This window comes from Anser brachyrhynchus, assembly GCF_964034855.1.
Source record: "Anser brachyrhynchus genome assembly, chromosome: 24".
In the NCBI taxonomy this organism is placed as follows: domain Eukaryota; kingdom Metazoa; phylum Chordata; class Aves; order Anseriformes; family Anatidae; genus Anser; species Anser brachyrhynchus.
The window spans coordinates 5,141,790-5,162,723 of NC_137717.1; the positions used below are offsets into that span (position 1 = coordinate 5,141,790).

Sequence of the window (20,934 nt, forward strand, 5' to 3'; positions counted from 1 at the left end):
GAGCTTACCCAGTCCTCTTGGGATGAATTTTATTGACATTTTTTAACATAAAACTGGCAGCTGCACGACCTAGGTTAAAAATAGGCATACATATAATTTACTGTAGAAGTTGAAGGTCTAATAACCAAGATCTAGAGCTGATTCACACCTTCTCCAGGTCATCTGAACAGCTCTCAGCTCTCTGTTCTTTGCATTTCTATAGGGGGTTGGACTTCTGGGAGAGAGCTTTATCCCACTTGCAGTTTCATAAGCCTTCCAGGTCAAACTGGGAATATTTTTTTTAGCTGAGAAAGCTCCTATCTTTGGTCACATTTTTTTTTCAATAGTTTGTACCTGAGTTAGGAATGGGAAACAGAGAAAGACATTGTATGCTGAACTGTGATGTAAAATAATCTCAAAACCCAAACAAAAATCCTTCTCATGTCTGCAAAGTGCTGAGAAGCTCAGTAGCAAGGTACAGCCACACTCCGTGCCCAGAGCAGGGGTGGCTAACCTCTGTTTCTGTGTGTTTAACCTGCACTGCATTGTGTAGTGAGAACCGTGCCCCACAGCACACAAATTAAACAAAGCCTGTTGCTCTCTACTGGGCATCTTACAACACGCAGACATCTGCATTTATGGCAATTTTGAGAACCAAAATGACTATGTTTGAATCCATATTTAAGCCTCGGATATTTCAGGTGCTGACCGCTCAGTAAAATTACATTTGAAATTCTGATGCAATGGTTTCTCGCTCACTCTGATAAACAGCGGGGAAGAGCTTATTTTCCGATGGCAGGGCTTTGTCCAGAAGTCCTACTGAGCTGGGAAACACCAGCAACGTGAAGCCATGGGCAAAAACAGGGGCAGAAAGGATCTCGGGAGGTCGCTAGGTCCTTCCCCTGCCCAAGGCAGGCAGTGCGGCCGTGGCACTCCCGGCAGACGCCTGTGCAGCCTCCTGCAGCCTCGCAGCGGTGCCTGCTCTGCACCTTCCCCGGGCAATCGACTCCAGCTCGTGTCACCACCAGTTTCCAAGACAGACCTTCCAGTGCCCGACCTGAACCTCTCCTGCTGCAGTTTAAGCCCATTTCCTCTTCATTTGCTCACCAGCAACACGAAGAGTGAATTCTTATTGTTTGTCTTTTTTTTGTGTTTGAAGACTGTTATCTTGCCATCTCTTCTTTAGGCTGAGCATTTTCACTGTATTCTGGGCCATGTTTTGAGGGTTGTTGATAGGCCCTACTGCCATCCTCCTACTCCCCTCCCGCTGGTCCACAGTCTTCTTAAAGTATGGAATTAAAAAACAGAAGCACATGTGGCCTTCTTGGTGGATCACCCATGCGCCTTGGGGTTGATGTTATTCAAACTTCCTCATACATTTGCCTTTTTTTTTTCTATGCCTGGCATTGCTGAATCATGCATGGTTTGAAAACAGCTACAAGTTCCCCATCCTTTCCTGCGCAACAGCTGCCACGCCAGCTGTTCTCCATCCCACAGTTATGGATCACCCTGCCTAGGTGCAGGTTTGACACTTGTCCTTATTCAATCACATCTTCATTTTTTCATCTTGATTCTCCAATTTGTCATGTTTGCCTTGCACACAGACCATGTCCTCCAGCAGATTTGGATCTCTTCCCCTCATTATATAGCTCACAAGCTCCATACCCTGATCTCTGTTCTGCTATCCGTGCCACTAATGAACACATCAGATGGCATCAGATACAAAAGGGGTCCCAAGGCAGATGTGACTCACTCACCCTTTCGGTTTTGACAACTCTCTCTTTAGCCAAGACGGCAAATGCCAGTGACTGGCACCCCTCTGCTTCTCTGCAAGTACACCACCTTGGTCAAAATTGCCTATTTTTGTGGAGCTGTGAGCCTACATCTTCGATCCCTCCTCATTTCTATGCCTCCTGCTGCTCTCAGGACTCCTGCTGGGCAATGAGTTGATTTTTGCTACTTTATCCCATCTCTGTGGGTCCAGCAAAGGCTGCAAAGCTCCTCAGAAACATGTTCTGAGCAGCAAAGGGACCTAGAAGTCTTGCGCCATCTCTTTATCCATCCCTGCTCGCTAATAGCTGGCCACGAAGCAATGATTTGTTTCAGGCATCTGGTTTGTGAGATACCAAAATGCTGCTTTTTCTTCCCCGTCCACTTTCCATTTAAATGCTAACTACTATAAAGGGAAAGACTCTCTGGAAACAAGCAAGCAAGAAACAGCCTGCAAAGCAGCAAGTTAAAATCCTTCCAAACGTCAGCTGTGGCTGAAGAAGCCACTACAGGACAGGATTAAGTGCAAAACTGGGTTGTAAAGCCTGAAATGGGGTGAACTATTCAAAACCACAAAAAACTCCTACATCCTTTGGAGTCCCCAGCACATCAGGTTTCAGAGCTCAAACTGGGACTCTGGAAGAAGTTTCAAGACATGCTGGGTCCCAGTCCCTAATTACTTACCAGCTGAGTGACTTAAGCTTTATTAGGTGCAACTCTCAAGCAAGTCTAGACCTTGCAGCCCTACCCTTGAGCCTTACAGCACCGACATCGGACCCCAGCCCTCATCCAGGCCCCGATTCTGACGCATGCCTATCCCTCCTTCCAAAGGAAACCCAGGCCTTCATTTCTCAGGGGTCCTGCACCTCATTTCTTAAAGGAGCTTCAGCCAAGCTTCCAGAGCAAACACTGGATTACAACTGCACGCAGCATTTATCTTCACTTCATCACAGTCCCAGGTACTCGAGGTGGTACTATGACAAATATAAGGGGAGATGAGTCAGCCCTTGGGGGTCTCAGTTCCTCCACACCCACAACAAGAGATGCTAGAGGGAGTAGCTGTGTGGTTCAGCTTTACTTTTGGGCACCTGAATTACTGCAGATGGTTCCCAGCCCAGCAGAGGAGCCCAGAGCTCCGGTCAGACCCTGCCCTACTCCTAGTGACTCAGGGCAAGTCACCATCAAGTCCTTGGGCTTCTCTATCTTACAGATTCTCTTAGAGGGTTTTTGCTTATTTATTTTTTTGGTTTTACTTCACGGAGTTTATAGCTCTCTCTTCCCCTTCCCCTAGGTGGTATGGGTAAAGCTAAGGTCAGAGTATTTTGCAAACAACGAAGATCTTGAATTTGTCAAAGAACAGTGGGAGCTTTACCCCAGCGTTTAGCTAAATTTTCTTTGGAAATGTCAGTAGCCCATCCAGGCACAGAACCAAAAGGTCTCTGTTTAAATTATGTATGCAACTTCTTGATAATTACGTACCCTAAGGAATATCATATTCAAAAACACGAAGGCTTGGAGGATTTAGGGAGGGAAGGTGCTGAGAAGAAGTTTGGAAAGATAACAGCTTGATTTACTGAAAAGAAAGCACTCACATCACATCCAATTCAAGGAGCTTAGTTTTTTTCCTTCTTACTACAACAGAGTCAGCTGCTATTATGTTCCCTGCCGCACAGAGCACCTGATACAAAACTCTGCCGTAAGTTGGGTATTAGGTGAATTACCCAGCTACGGAGTCATCTGCTGGGAAACCAAGTACGGCTGGGGGGGAGTGCTGCAGGTAGGGGTGGGAAGGAGCTCAGGGTGAGAGGGAGGATTTGGGCAAACGCCTTTCAGTGAGCATGTTGGAGAAAGACGTTGCCATGTGAAAATCAGCACTGTTCATCCTTCCAGTGGCACAAACGAGTGACAGGAGCGAGGGCTGCAGCCAAGCCAGCCCAGCTGCTCTGGGCTCACTGCAGACCATCGCTGCGGGGTGAGGGACACGCACCATGGCCTCGGAGGCCCCACAAGGAGACAGAGCCCCTCGAGACCTAGGCTGGGCAGGATTTGCAGAAAGCTCGAGCATTTCTTCGGATAGCAAGAAAATCTATTCTTATAACTACAACCTAAAACGCTAAAAATGTGCCAGCGCTGGAAAACCACAAGGCTTAAGCCAGTCTTGGAGGAGATCAGCTCGCTCCCCGGGGCTCCTTGGGATTTAATCCCTTGTGCTCCTCGTGCTTGGGCTGCAGGCGGATCGAGGCACCGGCGTTACAGGGAGCAAGCAAAACCCAGTCCAGCCGGTCAGTTCCCCTGGCCAGCTCCGGGTGGCAAAGGGGTTTTGCTTTTGGCTGGCCAAGTATTACTTAAGTTTACAGGAAGCAGACTCATAACGACTAAACATTTTATCTACTTTTTTTTTTTTTTTCACACCGAATTCTGAATTAAATACATTTTATGGTGATCTGGGAAAGAGATATTCTATTTTGCTTCCCAGTCTTTTGATGACAGATTAGGGAAATGTAAAACAATTTCTAAAAGGAAACTTGAAGAAGCAAAGTTCTGCTAAATGTTGAATCTGAGCTTTCTAAATGTTTCAGAATTTTCTAAAATGGGAGATTCGGGAACATCCATATGGATTCAGCAAAAAATTTGCTGTGACTAAATCCGCTTGTTTTGCAGAAAAAATAAAAATAAAAATCAGTGTTAAAGAATTCCCTGATGACTAGTCTGGCATCTGGCCTGGTTATTTCCACTGTTAGATGTTTCCAAACACAAGCACCTCCCTGAGCCTCCAATAACCAGAACGAAGAGGTCTGTCCTCAACCTCCTGCTCTGTGAGGCCGCGCCGTGTCCCCAGCGCTGCTGCTGAACGATTGCCAGCACAAAATAACGCGGTCCCACCAAGGACAGGGGAGCTGATCCTCAGGTGAGATGAATCAACCCTTTATTTTGGAGCGTGACTCATACAATCCACATCTCTGCAACCTGGTATTCCTCACCCCGCTCGGCAGCAGACAAAAAACTTTCAGTCAAAGCTCACATTGTTCTACTTCAAACCTGTAGATTGGGATTGATCAAATAGACATTGAAATGTCCCCGAAAATTGGATGAAAAAGAAATTGAACAGAAAATAAAAAAGCTTTTTTTTTAAAAAAAGCACTCTGCTATTAATTTTTTCAACTTTTTGCTTCACTGGAAAAATTGAAATTCTTTCAATTCAGGTTAACTCAGAACGTTTTTTGTTTTTTTTTTTTTTCCATTTGGCCACTGAACCAAAAATACGTAGTCTTTTAGCTCTTATTGGCACCCATTTTTGCTCAATTGTTTTGGTTCATTGCCCCTATTTTCAAGAGAGAGCTACAGCTTTCTAATTGTATCTGCTGTGTTCATGAAGATATTGAGCAGAAGTCCCTGGCTACTCTGGCTGATTATAGGTTATTTTGTTTTACTGCAGGAAAAAAGAATAATCATTGGTCCATGTTAGCTATAATTTGTGTCTCCTCTCTACATTTGGATCCACGTATTCACATGTAATGTCATTATACAGGAATCCCAGACTGAGTGCTCATTTTGTGAGAAAATGTTGTTCTGACAGAAAATGCCACTTTATGATGAGTGAGATGTTGCTCAGGAACACGTCAACTTCAATCACACTTTATTTGAAAAAAAAATAAAAACAGAGTGGAATTGTTTTGATTTTCCATTTTGAAGTGATTTTTCATTTTAGCTTTTTTTTTTTCCCCCTACTGATATTATAATGACATTCAGTTTTAAAAAGTGAAAGAGGAAGGAGACATTTCAGTCATTAAAACCAAAAGGTATGAGTGGTCCCCAAAGCTATTGCATTTCCTTAGAGTGTTATGTGAAATTTTGGGGGGAAAGAGTTTCATTTCGGAATGAAAAAAATAAAAAAGGAGAAATTGTGAAGACTCTCAAAGTAACTCCTACACAGGTTTAAAGACCCCCACTAGGAGAAGAGCCACCTGAGTGCGAAGTCAACACAAGGTTGGGTTTTTCAGCTTCCAGAAAGCACCGGGGAAGCTGCTCGCAGCCAGCAGGGAGTGGGGGCTCGGTGTCACCCGTGCCACACGGGATGCTTCCAGGAAGCCTCCCTGCTGCCGTGGGACCCCCACCCCTGTGCCACGGCACTGCATCACTTCGCATGCCATCACCCAACCACTCCTCTTTCAGCCCCCAGATCGGGCTGGGCTTAGGGGGTCCCCCAAGCACCAGGCAGAAAACTACAGCTGGAGGTGACCGGTGTGTGCAGCAGCTCCGGCTGCAAGGGCGCAACCCTCTGCAGGTCCCCAGATTGAACTGGCAAAGCAATGGCTTGCCAAGGGGAATGCAATGGGGGAATTTTCTTTGGAGCCCTGCTTAGATCTCCTTGCTTTGCCGTAGACTGAAGCCCACCACTTCGGCTGCACCTCCTCAAATGGCACAAACAAGCCACCCGCAAAACTCACAGCTCCGCTCTCACTGCGACTCCCCGCTCATCGTATCTCCTGCACAAGGATGCATCATTCTGTGATAATAAATACCCCATTCCTCCCCTCCGCGTCTTAGATCTCTGCCTTTCTCTCTTGCCTTCGGAGCTTTGACAGCCACTCTTCCCTCCGCCTTTTGTCAAAACACCAGCTCTGATTTGAGCCAAGGCAAATAAAAATTGACGTGTGATTGACAGCAGCCCAAACAGATGCACGGCTTGGCAGGCTGAGGTTACAGAGAATGAGCAAATAAATAGAGACACCAGAGCGGTCAAACGTGTTGCTGACATGTCTAGAATAACTAGCTGGAAGAGCTGCTTTGTATAGGCTGGGAATTTGAGGCTACCCATTTGTACCCTCTGCTCATCAGCCAAGCGACTTGAGTAATTGTGCCTTGCAGCGCAAATTTTAAGTTCCTCATTTAAAAATGGTTTACAACGCTTCCCTGCCCGCTAGCATTTCTTGTGGTTGATCTTAAAATTTGTCGAGCGCTTGGAGAACCTGTAGAAGAAAGATAGAGCAGAGCAGCTGCATGTTTGCTGCTCGGCACCAGCCCATGTTTGCCTCCTCTCATTAGGTAGGCTCAGTTTTCAAAGGCACTCTGCGCCTGCTAGCGAAGACACAAATGAGTGTGTGCAAACATTTGTGGGTACAAATAAGGACTACTTCTGCAGTGAAATGAATAAAAGCATTTGAAAGCTCCGTCTCCTCCTTCCTTCTTTAGAAAGTGAACTTCCAGACAGAGAAAAATAATTACCCATTCCATCTTAATTACCGAGAGTAGAATTCCTTCTTTTGATTCACAACATATTAAGCCACTCAAACAATTCTCTGCAAATTACATGGTTGAACTCAACCTGAGCAACTCATCGAACAGCGACCACCAGCTAAACCTGGGGAGAAAAAAGTCTTCTAATGTGTCACTGTCTGGTGACCAGTTCCAGACGGGTCCGTTTTGAGGAAGAAGTGACATTTTTCATTCCAAAAATAGCTACCATTTAGTGATGTGCTAGGGTACGACTTCATTCAATCTAAGGATAACCTTTTCAAAAGCTCTTACTTAAAGCCTTCCTATGTCAGGAAGTTGTGGTAGTTAATTCTAGCAGCACAGCTCGGTGGTTATGAGCCCAGTTGTGCACGTGCTGCTCTGTCGGTATATGCCTGGGAGAAACCTAGCTGGGATTTACATGGTTACACTGATTTACCTGCCTTTACACTGAGCTTGTGCCTGTGCCATTAACTGCAAATTAACTTCCAACAGATGCACTAACCTGCAGTTTTTGTGTGTTCTCAGGCATAAGGGGTAAGTCCTCAGGTTGGAGCTTGCCTCTGCAATGGACAGAGGGTGGCCATGCTCAGCAGCCATACCCTCGTGCAGCCCCCCAGCATCCCCAACACCATTCTAGGACCTCAGCCATTGCCTTGGTGCCAGGATAAAAAGGATTTTTCAGTTGCATTTTCAGCATGAGGCTTTCTCTTATCAGAAACCTGCTCCTGGTGTGATGGTGGTTGTTGGCGCTGGCCCTAAGGTTCCCAGGGGTGCAGCAACACAGAGGCCATCGGCTTTCCATCAAATCAGCCGCAGAGGTGAGAGCTTGGAAGTCCTGGGAAGCCCTATTTGTGCCAGACCCTGGGGGTGCCCAGACTCCGTGCTGAGTTTTTGGGGCACAAAGAGCTCCAGCAGGCTGAAGGACTCCTGCAGTCAGGGGACAGATGCACAATGGGGGGCCTTATTCTCTAACCCAGATTTAGGATCTTACTTGGCTGCCTGTCACAAATGAGATCTGCAAGCTGCAGGAGCAATCTCCATCCACCAGTTGTTCGATGTGACCCCAATCCTCCGTGCTGCAGAAAGGCAGCGTGCTCCCAGGCGAGGAGGAGCAGCCGGTGGGCACGTTCAGCTCGCTGCAAGCTCCTGATGTTCCTCCTCACACGTGCTTCTTTCTGGCTTGCAATAATTCATCAGATCGCTTTCGCAAATAATTGTATGCGAATTGATTTACCACCTCCAGACACAAGGTTTTTTGTTGTTGTTGTTGTCACTGCAGTTTTTTTAACAAGTCTAAGAAAGAAATTCAAGCTGTGCTGCTTAGTTCCAGAGACATGTAGGGCAAGCTAGTCCTCTGATTTCAGTGACTCCAACCCCACTTACTGTGAGTGCTTTTTGTAGAGATGCTTTAGAGCTAGAAATCGATGTGTAGTTACTGTTTACCATGAAAATGAACATTTCAGCCTCTTACACTAAAAGGGAAAGAAATTTTCTAGTCACCTGCCATTTAAATAGCATCTCGCACGCAGTCACTAATTTAATGCAAATCTCTTATGGCTTCCTTGTATTTGTCATTTCAGTGCATTTTTGTGCTTGTAGTTTTTATGCTAATGAGCCGGCTCCGTTGCTAACTAGGTCTTTATACCTATCATTTCAATGATACTAGTAATTACACAGTTATGTGTGTATATAGGGGTGCCTGTTCCGTGCACTCAGCTCTCTGTCACCTCTTCTTTATTGCTGCCTAAGAGAAGTGAGTTCTCACTGTCAGTGTGACAGTGGGGCTTTGTTTGCAGTGGCTGGCTGCAACTCAGAGGCTGATTAATATAAAAAAAAATCAGCAAATGTTCCAGGTGACAATAAACAGAACCTGGTGGATTTGGGTAAAAACTGGAAAACGTGAAGATGGAAAATAAGGACACGAGGCCTCACTCTGCTTTCAAAAGAAATGGCCCTTCTGTAACCCATCAGTGCCAGGCACAGACCTCTTCTACCAGCAGACCCCAACCAGGCCATGGCCAAGGATAAAGCCACTGAGACCCTCAGGGATTTGTTGCTCAGGATCCATTTAGCCAAGGAGAGAAATGGACGGATCTGTACGGATGGAAGGGGAAGAGAGGAGCAGAGTGGAGTCCTAATCCCCACTTACATGTGGAGAAAGTAAGAGAAGAACAAGGGGAACCACAGGAGGCAACCGAGATAATGCTCTACAGAGAGAGTGAGTCCCAGTTCCAATCCCAGTTTACACTGGTGTAGATGGAGACCAACCCAATTGCTTCAGCAAAGCACCAGGCTCTTGACCTGCCCCCCGAGATCGCACACCGCAGCTATCGGATTGCCGCAGGAGGGCTCTTTGCAAGGGGACTGAGTAAACTCACTGACAGCCTGAAATGAAACATGACACGCAATCATTTCCAAGCACGTTGAGAAGAGATTAACGTGCAGCCCTGAAAAAGAGAAAGTTTCATTTTGTCCTCAGTGCTCTTGACAGAAGAATCGTCTGCAACTTACTCAAACTCCGGTGAAAGCTGAGATGAGCAGCTGATGGCTTCAGCCTCCTTATGGATCAGGTCGCTGAAGAGCAGCTGGAATGAGGATGCCTCCCCTACCCTTCTGCTTTGATAGAGATAAGGCTGAAATATACTTCAGATTAGAAGGCATTCGGGCTGCTGGAAGGTGACTGGAAATGCTGAAAAAGGATGCGAGCACAAAATGTAAACAGCAACATGGGGAGAAAATAATTGAAAAGAGTCTGCCAGGCACAACGAGCGAGCAGGGAGAGGTCAGCCCCGTGCACTGGCTTCTGCTAGGGGTATGCAGAGAAACCTCAGGGATCCTGGCAATTAAAACACTGACACTGAAGAGTTACTGTCTGCCTTATGGAAGCATTTCAGAACTCAAAGCAAAACCAGGCACCTTCTGTACTTGGCACTGTGCAAACATGCAAAGAGAGAGACTAAACAAAGAGCTTAAACAGGCAAAAACTGGGAAAACTGAGGCACGGAGCAGCAGGTGATTTGCTGAATGAATTAGGAGCAGCACATCTTTTCTCCTGCCAATGCCTTATGCATTTGTCTGTGCTGCTCTTTGGAGCAGCTGAAACATGTACCATCTCCTTGGGAACACACCAAGGCTTGGGGAGGGCACGGGACCCCCGCAGGATGAGGTGCATCCATGGGGTCTTGCAAAAACACAGGTCAGGGCTGGGAGCGGGAGAGCTGTTGAGACATGGAATTGAGGACAAACGGCTCATTCAGGCCCAACTAGCCCCCAAAAATCACTTTCTGGTCCTTCAGGGGAGGTAGCTCAGGCCCAGGACGCAGCAGCGCAGTTCAGCACTGTCTTGTTTTGAACCTTGCTCCCCAAGCCAAGGTTCAGAAGTCACTCGTGCTAAGACATGTGTGTGTTTAACTGTTTCTAAAGACCACCAGAGGGCTGGTGTGGGCATGCAAGAGACAGAGAGACTTTTAACCTCAACTGGAAAGCAGCCAGAATCCAGTCTTTGGGCTGATTTGCATGAAATGTAGATAAGGACCATCAGCCGCTGAATTCAGATGAGGCGCTTGAGCTACTGAATGGCAATTCAGGGGCCACAGAGAAAAGAGAAAGCAAAATGTCCCCACGGGCTGATGTCAGTGACCCCATCCTTCCTATTCTTCCACCTTTCAGGCTGTTCCAGGCCAGCTGACCCGTGGAAAAGCCATGGGTCTGTCCCTGTCTTGTCATTTCCAGCCCATCAGGAGTACTGATCACTACCAGCACATTTCCCTACAGCAGCTGAGAACCTCATCCCGAGGTGGGAAGAAGGTGTAGAGGAGGCAGAGCCAGGTCCGACTGCAGCATCCACACCTGCAGCAGCAGCACAATTTCCAGAAGGGCAGGCTCACGCCTGACTGGGCCAGGGACAGAGCAGTGTCTGCAGGTCACTCCAGGAAGAGCAGAGCTAAAACATGATTTCCTGTAGATCCATTCCTGGACTGGATTCCTGGATGTCTACCTTAGGCTCATGTCACACCCTGCGTTATCACTTGCCTTTATCAAACTTATTTGGAGACAGATGTGCACGCCACAGCGGCACAGGCACTAACACAGGCACGGGCACACGGCGTGATGCCAGTCTCCTTCTCCACAATTCAATTTGCACTAACAATCAAGAAGTTTGCTGGGGAAAAACAAAAACTTAAATCCAACAGTTTGGCAAGTTAATCTGTGCTGCACATATATGGAATTCCCTCAGCAAAAAGCTGGGTAATGTATCAAGCAGTGTCTTTTGCTCATTTACTTGACAAGTATAATTTATTTTTACTGTTTAGTCTAATGTTTTACAGCATTCTTGCAAATGTGCTCCACTATGCACTTTGCAAAAGTTAATGGAAGTTTAGTAACAAGAGACATTGTCACAGTTCTGTGCCATCACGTCTATGCGGTAAAAGAAGGAAAGAGAAAAGGTAGAAAGAAAGGCTAGATCACTGTTTTTGTGACTATTAAGAAAGGCAGATTCTTAAGGCTTCATTGAATTATTATATTCAATGATGCTTTAAAAGAGCATCTTTAGAACATCTCCAAACCTTTCTTTTTTATGTCTTAGAGGAGACAGAGAAAGAAACTAAATAAAAATGAAATTAAATCAAATGAGTTCCTGGACTGCTTAATGCGGTATTTTACCCTCATTTAAAGTATCCCTCAGGAGACCAGGTTGATTTAATAAGCCTAAGAGATGTTGCGGTGAAGACTGAACTACCTTGATGAAAGCACAGCTTGGTTGGGGCTGCATTAGCCTTGGAAACATGCTCCAGCTTCTTAAAAGGACTCTTTTAATCCATTCTTGAAATGGAAAAAAAAGGATCAGGCAGCAGACATTCATAAATGGGAAAAAAGATACATGCACTTACACAGCCATGTGATGGAAACTGTTCTACTCAGCATCTAAGTGAAGAGAAAAGCAAACCGCAACAGTTTAACGGGAGAATTTAACTTGGAGACGGGCACTGTCAGAAGGAAGGACATCTCCTGTGCTGTAGTTTGCAGTGTCTGGCAGTCCAGAACTTCCCTGCGTACTGCAGCATCCCAGGCAAATTTCATTTCAATTTTGGAGTGGTGCCTGGGCCTCGTGCTAGCTTTCTGGATTTTGGAGCTGCCCGGTGAGCTGCACTCTGAGATCTTCGTGGTCACGAGGAAATCACTGACGTCTGAAGATGTCCGAGCTTGCAGGACTATGAACTACTGTGCTCCTGATGCAGGGCCACTGACAGTGGCAGTCATGGATCTCCTCTGGTGAAAGCTGTCAGAGTCGTGATTCCAGCACCCGGCGGGGAAGGGACAGACTTTCCTTCCTCCTTGCAGAAGAGGGGAATAACCTCCTCTTATTCTGTAGTAAACACTGTTGAGACATACTAAACCTTCTTCAGGGTCAGCATCGGCGGTGAAGAGACTTTAACTCCCCCATTGCTGAGCAGCAAGGCTCAAGGGTCTACCCTGAGCCGTGAAGACCTCGCTGGACCATCTGTATCTGTTAGCCCAGACTCTTGCTCCAGCCACCCCAGTGCCCAGCCAAAACCGACTTCATCCTGGTCTGTGCACAGCCTGGGCATGGTTTGAACGCCTTGAAGACCAGCAGAAGAGACGCCAGATGCTTCACAGCCCTTCTTCCTGCCCTGGTAATTACGGCCCCCAAATGATCTCAACTGCAGTTGTCTGAGTATAAACTGCTGTCCCTCCTACGTTATCCCAGCTCTGTCTGTTTTGCACAGCACCCGGTTTTGGAATATGAGTTATGTGAATGCATCCAGGAGGGCACAAGATCACATGCATCGTGGTTCACTGTCAGAAGATGCCTGGTGCATGGCAGCTCGGAGAAGCTGTTCTTTGGGGAAATCTGCCTGCATAAGACTCAGGGGATGCTTCTGAAATTGTTCACATCCAGTCTTTCCTCACTGAAGATGAAAACAAGCTTATCTGTACACCCTGGTAAATTCTTGACCTTGGAATAAAAATATAAGGGCTGTTTTCAGCAGCCGGATGGGAAAGCATATGTTTTGCATATGTTGGGCCATTACTGTCACCTCATTGCTGTGAACAATATGAATTGTGCTTTTTTTTCATCCAAATAAATAACAAACAAGCTCCTACACTCCAGAGCCCAGCCACTTCAAATAACTGATTTTCTTCTTCTTCTTCTTTTTTTTTTTTTTCATCATAACATTTTCAAGAAAATGTTTCCCTGCAGTTCTCCTGTCACAGGCATGGATACAAAGGAAGAGGCTTGGTGGTAGCAACAGAAAGCCAGGGGCAGAAAATGAGTGTGTGAGAGGTTCAGACTTTGGTTTAAAGTTTGGGAGAGTCCAGAATGGTCTTCTGGGACACGAGAAGCTGTGATGAAGATGGCTTTGTCGGGGACATAGCCCAGTAGCTTAGCCTCACCCATGCCTAGTTTCCCTCGGGCAGTATCTCACGACACAGGACATATTTCCTCCAGAAGCCACCAGGATGTCGTGTGCAGAAACCTTCCTCCTGTCCCAGCCACTGGACCAAGGGTGGGGAGAAGGCTGCTAAACCTCTGCCCCCACCTCCAGAAGCGTAGGGGTGGGGGTGAGGGGAATTTATGTTTACAGCCGTGTATTTAAAAAAGTGCCACTCAAAAGTAATGAAAAGGCCAGTGCAGCACAGAGCTTTCCTATGCACTGCTTCTCTGAAGTGAGAAGCTGCTGGCTGGGAAACCTCCATTTATCTTCTTGAGAGCTTACTCACAGGAGGCATCTGAAGAGAGCCCCTGCATGACTGGTACTTCAGAGATCAGGTTGTTTATCTTGGCGGATAAATGTAGGGGCAAAGACCTCCTTCCCCCCCTAACTTTTGAAAGTTTTCGTGAAAACTTGTGACACTCCAGACAGATCCACTCCATTAAACCCTTTTTGGTTACTGCTAGTCAAATATTTTCATCTTAAAATTTGGATTGAAAAAATAGAAAAACTGCGTCATGATTAAACTTTCCATGGAAAAAGTCAATTTCTGCTTAAATATCTTATTTTAAAAACCAAAATCATCAGTATGTCCACTAGCAATAACAACAGCAAAGTGCCAAAAGGTTTGGATTTATAAATATGAGAGATATTTCAACTTCTAGTTCAACTTTTGCAAGACGTATCCCGATAACAAAAAGCAAACCCAGACACACTCCGAAAAATCAATGTTCGTTTCAGGCTGCAGACTTTCATGAGCTCCACTGAAGTGAAATGTAAACCTGCCAATGGTGAATTGTGACAACCCCTCTTGTCCAGTAAATGCAAAATCCTTCATCAGCTGGACAAGAGGGAGCTTATTTGAATTGCATGGAGGCAGATTCAGACAGTAAAACCATGTAGCAGTAATATCGGTAAGGATGGTGAAGCACTAGAAAGGATGCTTGTGGAGAACATACCACCTCCATCACTGAAGGTCTGTAGGAGCAGTTTAGGAAAAATATCTGTTGTGGATATTAAAATTGATCCTTCTGTGGGTAGAGAGGTGGACTACACGACTTCTTAATGGTGTTTCCAGAGTTATTCTCCTAGCATTTTATGAGCTCTTGAATATCAATAAATAAATATTTGATTGCAGGTAGCAGCAAAGGAGGTGGAGTTATGGGGCAAATCCCACAGAGCCTTCGGGACAGAAATTCATGTGCTGCTTCGTTTCATGTCAGGACTGCGCAGTGCAAATGGCAAAACATTTCCAAGTCTGCGCTAGGACTCGTTTATAATCAAAATGTCTTTGACTTGACAATGGTTAATGATGCTTTGATATAGGCTGATTGCTGGTGAGGGGCGGACGAGGCTCCCTGGGGCACTGTGCTGACGCAGGAGCGAAAACAGGGGATTAATTGATGTTTTCATACTTGAGGTGCTCCGTGTTCGGTACCTCCCCTCTCCCCCCAGCTTAGATTTAACACCACCTTGCACCGCAGGGACCTGACGGAGATTTCTGGCCGTGATAGCTCTATCGCACCAAGCCGCTGCCTCGCTCCCCACCTGGCCAGGCGCTGCTGCTGCTCTTTTCGTCACATCGCCGGCTGAGTCACCGGGTGACGGATGGCACTGAGGAACATTTCCTGGAGACACGGCGGAGCCCCCGCCGAGCAGGCTCCCGTCACCGCTGTCTGTCCCCACGCTGAATTAAAGATGGGAAGAAAGGAAGGGCTGTGCTCCCCCGCGTCTCTGCGGCTTAATCTTGTAAGTCCCATTTAAAGTAATTCAGACCCATGAAGCTTAAATCTTATTTAACTTCATTAGGAGCTGAGAGCTTTGGGCATCTTTGACATGGCCTAACACTCAGGGGCCTGTCTGCCATTTTACGTGGGAAAATGTAAGATTTAGATGCTACTGAGATCCTTGAAACATCACTCAGCTGCCATCTCCGCGTCTGCGGGGCTCTCAGAGGTGAGGGCCTTTGGTCTGCAGTGCTGCTGCCCCAGACCTGCCTTGCCTCGAGATATATTTTTGATTTCTTCTTAATTTGGTTGGCAGCGGGAAGGAAACAGAGCAGCACTACTCCATCAAACAAATTCAGAATAAAAAACCTCACACACAAAAAAATCCCCATCTACCTAGAGGCTAAATTATCTCCAGTAGAAACAAACTCGGCTCTGCGTACATAAATGATCAGAGCTCCATAAAGGCTGAGTCTAATTGTACAAAACGGTGATTAGACACTTCCCTCTGGGGACGTGCAGCTTCCTGCCGAAAAAGTGACACTGGGGCAACCTCTAGCGGAGGCGAGGAGCTGCCTTGTGCCTGCTGCTGACTCTGGCCCTGAGGAGCGAGTGGCTTTTAGCCCTGCGGCCTGCCCCAGCGGGCCCCGAGGCCTCCGCTCCCCTGCATTTAGGGAGCGCCCCAAAGGGCTCAGGTCCTCCCTTGGGTGCTGCCCAACCGTCCCCTGAGTGCCAATGTGGCAACAACACGTCTTGGCCAGATAAGAACTTCTTCCTCCCGGCTAACCAGTCCTCAGAGCTATTTCAAGGCTTGCTTCTATTTTTCCGATTCAGTTTCAGTCACTTCAGGCCGGGTCCATAGGGAAACTCGCTTTGTCTTTAAACAAAAATCCAGAAAATTCCGCCCCCCCCCCCCCAGCCACTCTGCCATGCCTGTTAGGGAAGAAGCCTCAGGAACAATTAAAGCCATAACACAGGGCTCTGTGAGCACAGGACATGGACCAGAAGCCGGGCAAGAAATTATTACTTCTGCTTCCATTCCATTATGCCTGTTTCTTTATGCTAAAAGACTTAAATGATCAACGCTGTGTTAATAAATTTCATTTGGCTCATTTAATAGATGACTTAGTAGAGGAGTGAGTTTGGCCATGACCAATAATGAATTAATAACTATGCAAGTAGCACATTCCCTCACAGAAATACTTTATACTGGCATAATTCTTTATTCCAGGGGAAACAGAGATGCTCTGCAAGACTCTGCTGCTTCATCTCTGCTAGTATAGGTGTAGCTTTGATTTGAAGACAGGCATAAAATGTCCCTTTAGGACACGGGTTGAATATGTCTCTGTCTCTGGACACTGCCACAGAGCTGAACCTCAGAGCCAGGAGTTTATGTCCCAACTGGCCTGAGTCTTCCTGCTGTGTTTCCTCGCTAATGACGCTAATTTCCCTGTGCTTTGCAGCGTGTGGTCCTGAGATGAGAGCTAAAAATGAAGTTTGTCAGCTTTGTTCAGCTGGATCATGGGAGCTGCTGGCTGGCTGGCTGGCATTTGCATTGCAGCTTTTTCAGCCGTTGGTCAGAAAATCCTCCAAAAAAGACTCATGGCTGGTGCTGCACGTGCAGCTCGGTTAGGGTAGACATGTCGAACAGCTGGATCTCAGTCCCGGTTATTTCAGTGATGCCAAAAGGCTTATGCATGGAGAGGAAAGTGCTCTTGACCGGGGAAGGGGTTATGCTGACTACCCGTGGTGCTTTCTCCTTCTAGCATCTTGTGCCAGCACTCCAGCAGCAGGATTTTCTTCTAAATGAGGTTTGCTCTGTAGCAAAAATAGCAGGCACCATGCCACAAGCAGCGAAGCAACGCGGATGAAATGTGGAAGAAGGAAGTCAGCTGCAAAGCCCGAGTGAGGAGACCCTTTGCCTCGGAGCGGGACCAGCTGCGGTCCCCCCTCCTCGTGTGAGCTGTGCTGGTGGCAGCAGGTCAGGACAGGTGCTGGTGCCTCATTGCTGGCCAGTGTGGGCATGAAAGGGGGCCACTGCTCCTGCTCCATTGGTCTCTTCTGCACCTGAGAGAGGAGCTTTGCTTGGCATTTTCTTCTCTTCAAGAGAGAGGTCTGCCCAGTGCTGACCATCTCTGGGAGCAGGGATGCCATGGACTCTCTCCATCAGCTTGAAATGCACCGGTTTTGCTCAGAGCTATAATGTTTCTCCTAGCATTTAACCGGCAGTTTCCCTGCTGCAGCCCAGCCCATTAGTTCTCATGCTGTTGTCAGTGACTAATGATGATAATTTCTCCCCACTTGCCCCACAACAGCTTCTTCTCTGGTTGCAAACAGCACTCCTGCCTCCAAACAGTCATCTTTCCTCCAGCCTGAGCCTGCCTGTCTCTCACAGGCCCAATTCTCAAAACCTTTTCATCATTTTTGTGGCTCCCCTACCAATATGTGCTGCTCTAGGCTCATGACATGCATCAAACTGTTGTAGCTCACAGAGCACAGGAGAGGACCAGCTTGGCCAGCAGCTCACCTTGGGCTCTGAGCAGCTCTGCTCCAGAAAGCTGGAGCTGTCCCGCGACTGCTCACGCTGGAAGGGTTACGTGGGTGTTGCAGGAGGGTACATTGTTCAAATAAGCAGAGAGCCCTGCTGGTGCGGCGAATGCTGTGCACGAGGCTCAGACCACGCTCTTTGCCCAGCCAGGAGGAGGGAAGAAAGGCAACAAGCCATGCTCTGCTGCATGGATGTTCCTGCGAAAGCCCATTAGCGAAGTCTCAGAAGGGTTGGTTTGGGCTGCACTAGCCACGAGTTAGAGCAACACTAACCAGAGCATAGGTGATGGAGATGCTCCCACTGCCACCCCACTGGAGCGTGCAGGAGAGCAGAAGTGACCATAGCCGAAACAGCCACAAGCAGCAGGCAGGGAGGCTGTGCAGAGGCAGCCGAGAGGGCAAGACCGGGGTAGGGACCATGTCACTGCAGTCCTGGGAGATGTCCTTCCAGAACAATTGCTGGCACCATGTCGGAGCAGCGGGTCCCATGTTAGCATCCCATACCAGCATTGCCGTTTTGGTGTTTGTTGTTTCTTTCCTTGTACTTTCACAATGGGTGAATTAGTCTCTATAACGATCCTGCCTGTCTACTGAACTTTGTAGATCCTATAGGCAAACTGAGAGACCCCAGGAGGAAACATTTCTGAAAATGGGGGATTATAATTATTTCCGTGGTGGAACTTGCACTCCCTGAGTATCAATCTGTGCCTCCATCTAGTGGTTAGAGCTATACAAAGAGGGTAAGAGCTGGCTACAACACCCAGCAGAAGACGTCCTGCTCTCCAGTGACAGCAGCTCCCACCGCTCGCCCAGGTCCCAGCTGCTGATCCCACTGTTGGCCAGACGCAAGAACCAAGCCCCATCCAACACTCCGTCCAGAGACAGATGGAAATGTTGGGGAGCTGGAGAAACATGCATTGCCTGCCATGAAGATCTGTGCCTGTTCCTTGCCAGCTTTGAGTCACCTGGGACACAGCAATGCTGAGAAGTTTGTGATATCGAGAGCAGAAAACCATGCCAGACCCGGTAACATCCAGCCACAGCCTGCCTGGACACCCTGTGAATACACTGCTAATAGCACCAGTGTGAATACACTGTTATTATACAAAATGAGGTCATTTGCCTAAAACAGGACTAAAATTGCTCCTAATTAACAACAGAGCTCCCTATACCTTAAAACACAGGGGCTGAACCTCCAGCAGAGATTCAACAAAGGTATGATATGGCAATTTGAAGCAACTGGGGTCCCCCCCCATAACCCTTTTTGTCCTCAACTCCCCTCTCCCCTATTAGTGGAAACAAAACAAGGGGCAGGTTTCTGATTAAGATGCACAAACAGCTCTATTTAACAACTGATGCAATAAATGTGCTGAGTAAAATCACTGCCAAAGCTCGTTGCAGTGCTTTATGGGGCTGCTCTAAGAGTGTGAAAAACCGTTTGCTGCATATTATTAAATGATGAAAAATGCCAAGCTCACAAACAAACTGTGCAATGAATGTAGCTCGACTGCCTCTAGTGAGAACATGATTGAACCTATATAAGTGAGGTGGCAGGGAGAGAAGTGGGAGTCGTTCTGTGTGCCGCTGCCATGCTGTGCTGCAGTGATTACAGGGCAAAATGACCCAAAATAACAGCAGAGTTCCTGCCCAGCCCCACTCCCAACCTCAATATTGATCTAGAGTAGGACAGGTACAAAAAGTACTCTGCCAGCCACAACTGCAACCAGGAGGACCAGGTCCTAGATGATCATAGAATCATAGGAACATTAAGGTTGGAAAAGCCCTTCGAGATCATCTGGTCCAACCATCACCCTACTACCAGTGTCACCCACTAAACCATGTTCCTGCACACCAGGTCCAACCTTTCCTTGGCTACTAAGATGGTGAAGGACCTAGGGGGGAAGACGTATGAAGAGCGGCTGAGGTCACTTGGCCTGTTCAGCCTGGAAAAGAGGAGGCTGAGGGGAGGCCTCATTGCGGTCTACAGCTCCCTCATGAGGGGGAGCGGAGGGGCAGGCGCAGACCTATTCTCTTTAGTGACCAGCGATAGGACCCGAAGGAATGGTGTCAAGCGGCGGCAGGGGAAGTTCAGGCTGGATATCGGGAAGAGGTTCTTCACTGAGAGGGTTGTCGTGCACTGGAACAGGCTCCCCAGGGACGCAGTCACGGCACCAAGCCTGTCAGAATTCAAGAAGCCTTTGGACTGTGCGCTTAGTCATATGGTACGAATTTTTGGGTAGACCTGTGTGGAGCCACAGCCGCCTTCGGCCACGCGTGGGCCACTCCATCACAGAGGCTTGCTGAGGTGGCAGTGGCCACCGCTGCCCCGTCTTTGCTCCGGGCCCTATAAAACAGGACCCCTGCAGCTGGCCCACCACTCGCTCAGCTACTACGTCCTCTGACAGCCGGCGGACGCGGCAGGAAGAAGGCTAGAGGGAGCAAGGCGAGAAGCGGCCCTCCTTGGTGTGCGAGGACAGCAATGCCGTCCAAGGAAGCACCAAGAAGGAAGGCAGCTAACGAGAAGCGTCATGGGCAGAGGGATAGCGCCTGCGGCACAAGAGACACCAGTGCCCAGGGGACCTCTGGCGCCCAGCCCACAGACACGTATAAGCGTTATCATTGGCACCGCAACGACGCGGGGAACAGGCCAGCCCCTCAGCTGCACAGCGACAGGGGGCCTGGGCCTTACCAGTGGCGCAATGGTGGCGTGGGGAGAAGGCAGGAGTGTCAGCCGGACAGCCGCGGGGAGCAGAGGCATGCCCATAGTCCAGAACACAGCGTGGGACCCAGCCATGGCCATAAACCAGCTGGCAGCGTTGGACCCACTCATGGAAATGAAACGGACAGCGGCACGGGGCCTAGGGGTGGAACTGGACAACCCCGTGGTTCGGCACCCTGGCCTGAAAACATTCCGGACGGAAGGCATCCCGTCTGGGCAGTCCCAGGAAAGGACTGGCTTAGCCTTCTGCCAAACACCGTGGGGCCCATGGAGGTGGATCCACCAAATGTGGAGGAACCGATGGAAGTGGATCCACCTCAGCCAGAACAGATCTGTGGCTACCCCGGCATGTCTTCGCTCTGTGCCATCCGAGCGCACCAACAGCGTCGGAGGAGTGCCCGGCGAGCTCCCTACTCGTCGCTCAGGCTCCATCCCAGGCATTAGCTTGGAGCCACCAAACACCATGGACATCTCGCAGGCTGACCTGCAAGATGTC

At 48.1% G+C, this 20,934-nt stretch overlaps 1 protein-coding gene across 2 annotated transcripts in view; it reads right to left on the bottom strand.

Annotated features, from left to right (window-relative positions):
- LOC308182319 (uncharacterized protein) overlaps positions 1 to 20,934 on the bottom strand; it is a 238,935-nt gene that overhangs the window by 49,001 nt on the left and 169,000 nt on the right. The window lies entirely within an intron of this gene.